Raw genomic sequence first — 9,734 nt, 5'->3', positions numbered from 1 at the left:
TAAGTTTTATAATAACCCTCTGAGACAAAATAAGGCAGATTTTAAAACTCATTTCAGAGAAGGAAAATGAGGCTCTGGGGGTTCATTGTCTTGCCCGATCAGGGTCATACATCTAGTGAGGAGAAGATGCAGGATTTGAACACAGGTGGATTGACCTGGAAATTCACTCAAATGGACCTGCCCGAGTTCACAGAATCACTTAGGGGCCTTTAAAGTGGTCGGGACTCTTAGCTCAGACTGCAGAGAAGCCCATCTCCATCTCCGCCTCTCCCAACCCCCAAGGAAGAGAACCTGATACTTACTTTTCTTAGTGTTCCAAAGCCACAAACTCCCCAAAGCTTCGGTTCATCAAAATCACACGCCACTATTTCATCTATTCTTCTTAGCACAAGTTAAACATAATAACGCCTCACCTTTATCTGTGTAAGACTTTAAGATTTACAAAGCACTTTCCTCAGCATGACTCTTTAAGATAACCGTATGTATTAGCCTCCCAATTTTTTGTTTTGTTTTGACTGGACCTGCATTTTCACAGGTATCCAGGATTCCTGTAACTAATGCAGGTCTTTAGTCACAGAGTTCCCTGGGGCACTGAGAGGTTGGCTTACTGGCCCATTTTACAGATGAGCAAAATAGGGCCAGGAGGGGTTAAGTGAATCATCCAAACTCTACTGTCAGAACCTTGGCTTGAACCCAGGTCTTCTAAGCCCTACTTCTCTCCCCGCTTAAATTTGTGTTAGCCATAACAATGATCCAAAGCATGTCAACGCTTTAGTTAATTGTGAAGGCTTCTAAAAATTCTCCAGAGTTGATCCGGGTACTTTGTCTTTTGTTGCTGGTGCCTGTTTTCTGAAAGCTCATTGGGAGCGGTGTTTTTTTTCACTCTTTGTACTCGTGTCTACAGAACTTATTATAAGGCCTGGCACGTAGTAAGCAGTAAAATGTTTGTCGACTGACTTCTTAATGGTCTAGGCTGGTTTACCTTCCTGGGCATGGGGAGGGCCGTTCTTAGGACCATCCTTTGCTTGGTTTCCTTGCCACCAGAGGTATAAAAGGCCCAGCCTATGTGGGGTTAGTGCCCGAAGTTTCTGTGGAATTCCCATTGCGCTCCAGCAGTGGTTCTCAACTTTCTGTCTCGAGACTTCTTCATGTTCTTAAAAATTATTGAAGCCCCACCCCCACCTCCCAGGTGGCACAGTCAGGAAGGACTCATCTTCCTGAGTTCAAATCTAGCCTCAAACATTCACTAGCTGTGCGACCCTGGGCAAGTCACTTCACCCTGTTTGCCTCAGTCAGTCAACTGTCACGTGAGCTGGAGCAGGAAATGGAAACCATTTCGTGTATCTTTATCAAGAAAGCCCCAAATGGGGTCGCAAAGAGTGGGACATGACTGAAAAACACCCAATCCACAACCAACCAAAGAGGTGCTATTTGTATCAGTTATATTTACCAATATTTAGTATATTAGAAGTGAAAATGGTATTATGATGTTAATATTGTGACCTCTCAGACCCTCTGGGGACCACACTCTGAGAACCAATGCCCTGCAGGGATGCTTTTCTGATCACTGTGGTAGCAACTGCGCAGGAGCCACTCTGGACAAGGAAGGGAGTAGTGTTTTATCTAAATTTGTATCCTTCCTAACTTTCAGAATTGTATCCTTTCTAACCTTAGTCTAAGTAATGTTGCCTTTTCTCGAGTGCCTCATGGCATTCCACAGCTAAGCCTGAATCACTGAAAGCCTGTCCTGAGCTTGGGCCTGGCCCTGAATAGAAGAAGATCAGAAAAGAAGCAAAGGGCCATAGGAAGAGCCGTAGTAGCTCCCTGCTGAGAGTTTATTAGAAAACTGGAATCAAGAAGAATGTGCTCCTCTTAGTAGGTAAGTCATGTATCCTTCCCATTTAATTTTCTTCACCTTTAAAACGGAGATACAAATATACATCACTTCCTAAGAATTCTCTGTAGATAAACTGTCTATAGTAAACTGCTTTGGGCTCTGGGAAGAAAGGGCTAACTGTGGTTGGTAAGATATGTTTTAGGACCAGTTATGGGTTTTGTTATTGAGCGTCCCCACTAGGGACTCCGAATAGCTTTAAAGGGTGTAGAGTACATGTATAACCTTTATCTAATTGCTTGCCTTCTCAATGGGGGGCGGGGTGGGGAGAGGGAGGAAAGGAGAGGATTTGGAACTCAAAGTTTCAAAAGCAAATGTTAAAGTTTTTACATGTAACTGGGGAAAATTAAATACTAAATAAAAGTAATTCTGAAAAAAAAGAAATGACAAGGCCGGGGTGGTTTCAGAGAAACATGTCAATATCTACATGAACTGATGCAAAGTGAAGCGAGAAGAACCAGGTGATCCTTGTGCACAGCGACAGCAATGTTGTAAGGATGATCAGCTGTAAAGGCTTGGTTACTCTGATCAATACTATGTTCCAACACAATTCCAAAGGACTCCTAATTAAAAAATACTATCAGCCTCCAGTGAGAAAACTGATGAACTCTGAGGGGAAATTGAAGCATAATTTCTTCATTTTATTTATCTTGCTTTTTTATATGTGGCTAATACGAAAATGTTTTTCATTATTTCACATGTACAAAACAGAGTGTAGAATAGCCACATCTATTGCTGTCTAGGACAGATAAAGTAGCTGGAAAAACTAAAAATAAGCTTGTGTGTATATATCATAGAATCATAATAAAATATTAGATCTGGAAGCTTCTCAAGATACCTAGTCCAACCCCTTATCATTTTACATTTAAGGTAATGGAGTCCCGGAGAGAGCCCCAGTGATTTAACCATGGTTTCATGTCATCATTTCAATGATTTGTTGAATCTCTGATCCCACTGAAGGGAGTACTCTATCCCACAGTGTGGTCTATGATCTAACCATTTCAGCCCATGCTCTGAGATTCCTATTCATCATTCATTCAGTTTGTTCAATAAGCATTTATAAGCACTGTCTATGGGCAAAGCACACTGCTAGGCAAAAAAAAAAAGAAACAATTCCTACATTCAAGGTGTTTACATCCAAAGTGCAGCCAGAAAAGTAAATATACAAGATAAATATGAAGTAATTTGGGGGTTTTTTTGGCTGATTAAGCGAGATCAGGAAAGACCTTTCATAGCTAGTGGCACCTGGGCTGAGCCTTAGAGATAAGAATTTCCAAGAGATGGTGGTGAGGAGAAAGAGCTTTTCAAACTTAGGGTGTAGCCAGTGAAGATGTATAGAGGTAGAAGGAGGCAAGCTTGAATGGAATGTGAGGGAAGTAGAGTATGGGATGGGAGACAATGTGAAAGAACTGGGGAAAGTAGGCAGGAGCCAGACTGTGAGGAAGGGTTTTTGCTTGTTTGACTGTGACAAGCCCAGGGTCCCTAGTAAGTGTCTGAGGCCTGATTTGAACTCAGGTCCTCCAGACTTCGTGGCTGGTGCTCTATCCACTGCACCACCCAGCTACCCCCTGTGAGGGGCTTTTAATGACCCCTCTCCAAAAAAAGAATCTCTATTTTACCCTAGAGACAATAGCAAGCCGCTAAGACTCCCTGAACAGAACGATGTTGTCAGATGTATGTTTTCGGAATATCAGTCTGATGTTTGGGTGGAGGATCGATTGGAGAGGGGAGAGGCTTGAAGGCAAAGGGTCCAATTAAGCAAGAGGTAATGTGGGTCTGAATTACATTGTGTGACTGGAGAGAGGTTCCCCATTATATCTAGGATCAAACAAAGTTCTCTGTCATTCAAAACTCTTCACAATGGGGTCCCTTCATCTCTTTCTAGACTTCTCGCTCCCCACCCTAGGCACTCTGCAGTCTGGTCAAACCGGCCAACTTGCTAGCAGACATTTCATTGCATCTCTTCTCTTCATGACTTTGTACTGGTTGCCCCCATACTTGAGAGGCTCTCTTTCTTCTCACTTCTTCATCTTAGAATCCAGAGTTTCCCTCAAGATTCAGGTTAAATACCATCTTCCGAAGGAGGGTATTCTTGGTCCCCTCAGGTGCTAGTGCCTTCCCTCTAAGGTTAATGTGTACATCTTTTCTTTTTTTGAGCTGTGGTGCTTATCTCATTGTTGTATGCCTATGAAACCCAGATAGTCTACCAGCGCCATGCCAGGGAACTGAATCACTCTCATTAAAATTGTCTTAGGAAGATTCTGAAGATCACCTGGCAGTATAAGATGCCAGACACTGAGGCTCTTAATTGAACTAAACTGCCAAGCATTCAAACTGCTTCAGAGAGTGCAACTCTGATGGGCTGGCCATGTTCTTCGAATGCAAAACGTACACTTGCCAAAAAGACTTTTATGGAGAACTCACACAGGACAAGTATTCACATGGTGGTCAGAAGAAGCAATACAGGGACACTCTCAAGGTCTCTCTGAAGAACTCTGGAATTGATTGTGTGACAGGGCAGACATTGGCACAGGACCAGTCAGCATGGCATGCCCACATCGGAGAAGGTACTGTGCTCTATGAGCAAAGCAGAATTGAAATGGCTCAAAGGATGTGCAGAATGTGCAGGTTTGGGGTACCCACCTTAAATGTTCACATGGACTTTTTGGGCCCCATGTGTGGTAGAGCATTCTGAGCTTGTGCTGGCCTGATCGGCCACAGTCGGACACGTTGAATCTTGACTCAAGCATAGGGATGTCATGTGGGTGCTCTTTGAGAACAAAAGACACCAACTGATCTGTAGACATACTTTATAGATATATTGTATATAACATGGGTGGGGAATGTGCAGCCTTCAGGCCACGGTGGATTCGGTCAAAAGGCCGCACTTAAGGACCTAGAAGGTCACATGTGGCCTGAGGACTGCACATTCCCCGCCCATTATATAGAGGGATACACTGTCCTTCTTTTTAGGATGTGAGCTCCCCGAGAGGAGAGACTTTTGTTTTTGTCTCTGAGTCTCTAGTCTAGCATAATTCCTGGTGCAGAGTGGGTGCTTAGTAAATACTTTTTGACTGACTGATCAACAGGAGACATTGGGGAGTTGGAATGGACCAGAAAGCAATTGATTTGCTGTGGGGAATGAGGAAGAGGGGAGAGTCAAAGATGATTTTAAGGCTGCAAACCTGAATTGCAGGAAACATGATGGTGCCTTGGACAGAAATGAGAAGTTTAGGAAGAGTGTGATGTCTTGCAACAAAGATATGAACAAGAGTTGCAAGACTTCACGCCAGCTGAGGTCTGCAACAAGGACAAACAACAGGAAATCCATGAAATGTTTTTGGTGTATACTTCAACTCCGAAAGTTAAATGTAAATGACAGCTTACTTTTACAAATACATTATATCAGAGCCTTAACTAGTGTGGCTCAACTGGGCTTTGCCTAGAAACATGAAATTTATTACTTTATTTTTTGACTTTTGACTAGAAATGAATGTTGATTTTTTTGGTCTTTGTCACATCTATTTTCCAATTAATAAAAAATCTGATTAAAAAAACTTCATCTGATAACGTCTGCCAAGTTAAAATTCTGTCATAGACCCTAGCTGTGTGACCCTGGGTTAGTCACCTGACCTCTCTGGGAATAATCATGCCAACCTCACAGAGTTGTTCTGAGGAGTAAATGAGATACTACGTTGTCAAGCATCTTGCAAACTTTAAAACATTATGTAAATGTTAGCTATTATCAGTATTCTTTTCTAGCTCCCTGCCCCGCCCAGGAAGAGAGATATTTTTGTATCTCATCTCTAGGACTTTTCCAGGTTTTTTGACTGCTTAAAATCCAGCCTCCTTTTAGAGTTCGTTTCATTTACATGGTTGTAATCCCTGTGCTTCTTGATTCTGCTTATTTTGCTCAGTATCACTTTGTAAATATCTTTCAGGGCGTGAAATTAAGAGGGTATTAAAAGCACCATCCTAAGGCATCTCCTTGCCCATCACGGTCCACCAATCCTCCAGCAGCACAGACGGCTCATGGTGTCACAGGGGTGGTTACTTCCATTGATGTGTGAGGGAGGCTGGTAGAGGGAAGCTAAGCCTCTTTTTTCCTTCTTTCCTGTTCCAGGTAGGAAGGAGCCACCTTTAGCAGAAGGAGTGATGAAAGCCACTGGGTGTGTATAGCCTCATTCTTGGCTCTGGTCTCTCTCAACTTGTTCATACGACCATAAAGAGGCCTTACCGGTCATCTAGTCCAACAAACTCATTTATAGATGTGGAAACTGAGGCCCAGGCAAGATTATGAGATTTGCCTAAGTTCACACGGTCTAGTAAGAAGCAGGTCTTTTAAAATCCAACAGTCCATTATGCCGCAAGGGAGGAAGTTTCTCAGAGAGCAAAGGAAAGGAAGTGTAGAGGAGGACGTTGGCCAGAGAAGGGCCAACTATAGTGGGTGGTGAGGGAAGCAGGGAGCCACCTCACATTTCCTATTCCCCCAACGGACCTTAGGTTGATACTGAGATTCTGCATGGCACCAGTCACCAGATCAGACAGTTTGTCTGGGGTCAGCGGCACTGCTTTCTTTTAAGTTGAGTGGATACGTGTAACTTACGTGTAAGTCATGTCTTAATTGTCCAAATGTCGGCCAGTACTCAGTCAGACTCAATGTGATTTTTCAAAAAATAAATTTTTATTGATGCTTTAAAAAAATGTTGTTGTCACTTCCCAATGACTCTTCTTGACCCATGGAGCTGTCCTTTGTAGTAGTTACATCTTGTCATTTTTTTACCTTTACATCTGTCATCTGCATCTTCTTTTCACTCACACAGCCACCACCCTTGTGTAGGCTCTCCTCTCCTCTCACAGGAACTGTTGCAATAGCATAGAAAACAAGCACTTGTTAAGTATTATGTGCTATGCACTGTGTGGCAAGTCCTGGGGATACAAAGTAAGGTAGAATAGTTCCTGCCCTCTAAGAACTCAAAATCTAATGGAGGAGACAATATGCAAAAGACCATGTACAAATGAAATACAGACAAGATAAACTGGGGGGAATCTGAGAGGGGAGGCACCAGCAACACGGATTAGGTGAGGCTTCTTCCAGAAGATGGGGTTTACATTGAGACTTGATGGAAGCCAGGGAAGCTAGGAAGTGGAGGTGAGAAGGGAGAGAAGTCCAGGCATAGAGAATAGTCAGTGAAAATGGATGGAGCTGGGAGATAGAATGTCTTGTTCAAGGAACATCAAGGAGACCAGTGTCACTGCATTGAAGAATAAGTGGAGGGGAGGTAAGGTATAAGAAGGATGGCAAGAAGAGGTCAGATTATAAAAGGCTTTAAAAGCAAGACAACAGGGAACGCTTGGAATTTATTGAATAGAGCAGGGCTGTCCAACCTTAGGTTTTTATTGAAACAATGGACAATATATTTTGATTTGCCATTTTAGCGAGAGCTCTGTGGTAGCACGGCTTTGTTTACTAAAGCATTTGTGTAAATTTCTATGCTTGTAGGTGGGCCTCATAAATCGCACTGCGGCTGGACAGCCCTGGAATAGAGGATGACATGGTCAGATTTCTCCCACCGACCCCTTCTCTCTCTCTCTTTCTCTCACTCTGTCTCTCTCAATCTCTCTCTCTCTCTCTCTGCGTCTCAATCTCTCTCTCTCAATCTCTGTCTCTCTCTCAATTTATCTTTCTCTCAATCTCTGTCTCTCTCTGTCTCTCTCTTTCTCAACTCCCTATATTTCAGGTTTCAGTTTTTTAAAGACATAAAATATATCATAAAACACATATTCTCCCTTCTTTTCTTCTGAATCTTTGAGAAGTAAGTCCAATATATTATTATTATTTTATTTTTCTCTACTTACCTATAAAAACAATTTCAACATTCGTTTTTATTTTAAGTTTTGAGTTCCAAGTTCTATTACTCTCTCCCCTCCCTCCAGCCTCCCTGCAGCATAAGTAATCATATAAAACATTTCCATATTAGTCATTTTATGCAAGTAAGCTCAAACAACAACAAGAAGAAAGTGAAAAATACTTCAGTCTGTATTCAGCCAACATCAGTTCTTTCTCTGGAGGCAGATAGCATTTTTCATTGTGAGTCCTTTGGGATTATCTTGGATCACTGTATTGCTGAGGATAGCTACGTCATTCACAGTTGTTCATTGTATGATATTGCTGTTATTGGATATGAGGGGTGATAGTGAGGAACAGAGATTTGGAGCCTGGAATACTGTGAGGATGGTGCTACTGCTTGACAGTAATAGGGAAATTAGGAGGAGGGGAGGGTTTGGGGATGGAGGGAAGATAATGAATTCAGTTTGGGATATGTCAGGTTCAAGATGTCTACAGAACGTCCAAAGGACCATTTTGAGTTCTTCCCACCTTGCTCCTTCCTGTCTTTCCAGTTTTCTCATACTTGAGTTCCCTCATGAACTCCACTCAGTAACACCAGTCTAGTTGCAGTTCTTCACATAGAATGCTCTACCTCTTAACAGTATGCATTTGCACTGGCTTTCCCCACATTCCTGGAATGCTTTCCCTTCTCACATCTGCTTCCTAGCTTCTCTGGCTTATTTCAAGACTCAAGTCAGACCCTACCTTCTGTGAAATGTCTTCCTAAGTGCTTCCTCCTGCCCTCCCTGTTCCCAGTCCCTTCCTTCTTCCAGTGATGCTACATGTACATAATTATTTACATGTCTCCCCCATTATTATGTGAGATGGTTGAGAGCAGGAACCTGATTTTTGTCTTTCTTTATATCTCCGGTACTTTGCACAGTCCCTGGCACAGAATAAATGCTTAATAAGTGCTTGTTGACCGAGCAAATAGTTAAGCAAGAGACATTACCTTGAGGACAAAGGTCCAAAAAACTATGGTTCTTCCAGTAGCAATATAGCGCTGTGAGAGTTGGACTACAAGCTGAGTCAAATTGTGGTGCTGGAGAAGACTCTTGACAGTCCCTTGGACAACAATGAGGTCAAATCAGTCAATATTTAAAGAAATTAATTCAGATTATTCACTGAAGCTAAAGCTTAAACACTATGGCATCAGCTTCAGTATTTGATTTTCCAGTAAATAAACTGAATTAAGTATTGACTGATTTGATGAGACGACAGGACTCATTGGAAAAGACCCTAATTTTGGGAACAACTGAAGGCAAAAGAAAAAAGGGGAAGTTAGAAGATGAGGTGGATAGATAGTATCATGAAACAATGAACATGAACTTGGGCAGACTTGAGAGATACAGGAGGATAGCAGGGCCTGGTATTCTGTGGTCCATGGGGTCCATGTTGGACATGGCTGAATGACTGAACAACAAAAAAACAAGCACACAGGGCATCTTTGGCTCATTTCATACCTACCTTTCCACATACCACCTTTCTGCCAGAGTGGTGTGTGTGTGTGTGTGTGTGTGTGTGTGTGTGTAACAACAATGCTGCTTGCAGCTGCTGCTGAGGTGTAAGACCCAACAAGACCAGCAACAAGAGCACACAGGAGGGCTGCCAGCACAGGTTCTTTGATCTGCTTTTCTAAGGAAAGCAACTTTAAGGGGTTAGCAATCTCAGTTTAATCAAACATACATATAACATTCACTTAGTTCAGGGGGAAAAGCCGGCACCCTGAACCTCAGAGAGAATACAAACAGAAATTACAAACATACATTACGTAAATGGAGCAATAACACAAACCAGTCTCTCCATAGCAATACATAATTACCAGAGAAGCACCAACATCTGGGTTTCTTCAAAGCGGGGGTGGGGAGGGTGGGGAGGGGAGGGATGAGGGGGGGTGGTGTTCCTTAATGGCTACCCAGAGTCTCCATGCCAATATTCTTCCAATCAGTG

The sequence above is a fragment of the Trichosurus vulpecula genome, chromosome 7, assembly GCF_011100635.1.
Source record: "Trichosurus vulpecula isolate mTriVul1 chromosome 7, mTriVul1.pri, whole genome shotgun sequence".
In the NCBI taxonomy this organism is placed as follows: Eukaryota; Metazoa; Chordata; class Mammalia; order Diprotodontia; family Phalangeridae; genus Trichosurus; species Trichosurus vulpecula.
The sequence above is the reverse complement of the archived record's forward strand: the minus strand, read 5'-3'. Positions refer to the sequence as shown.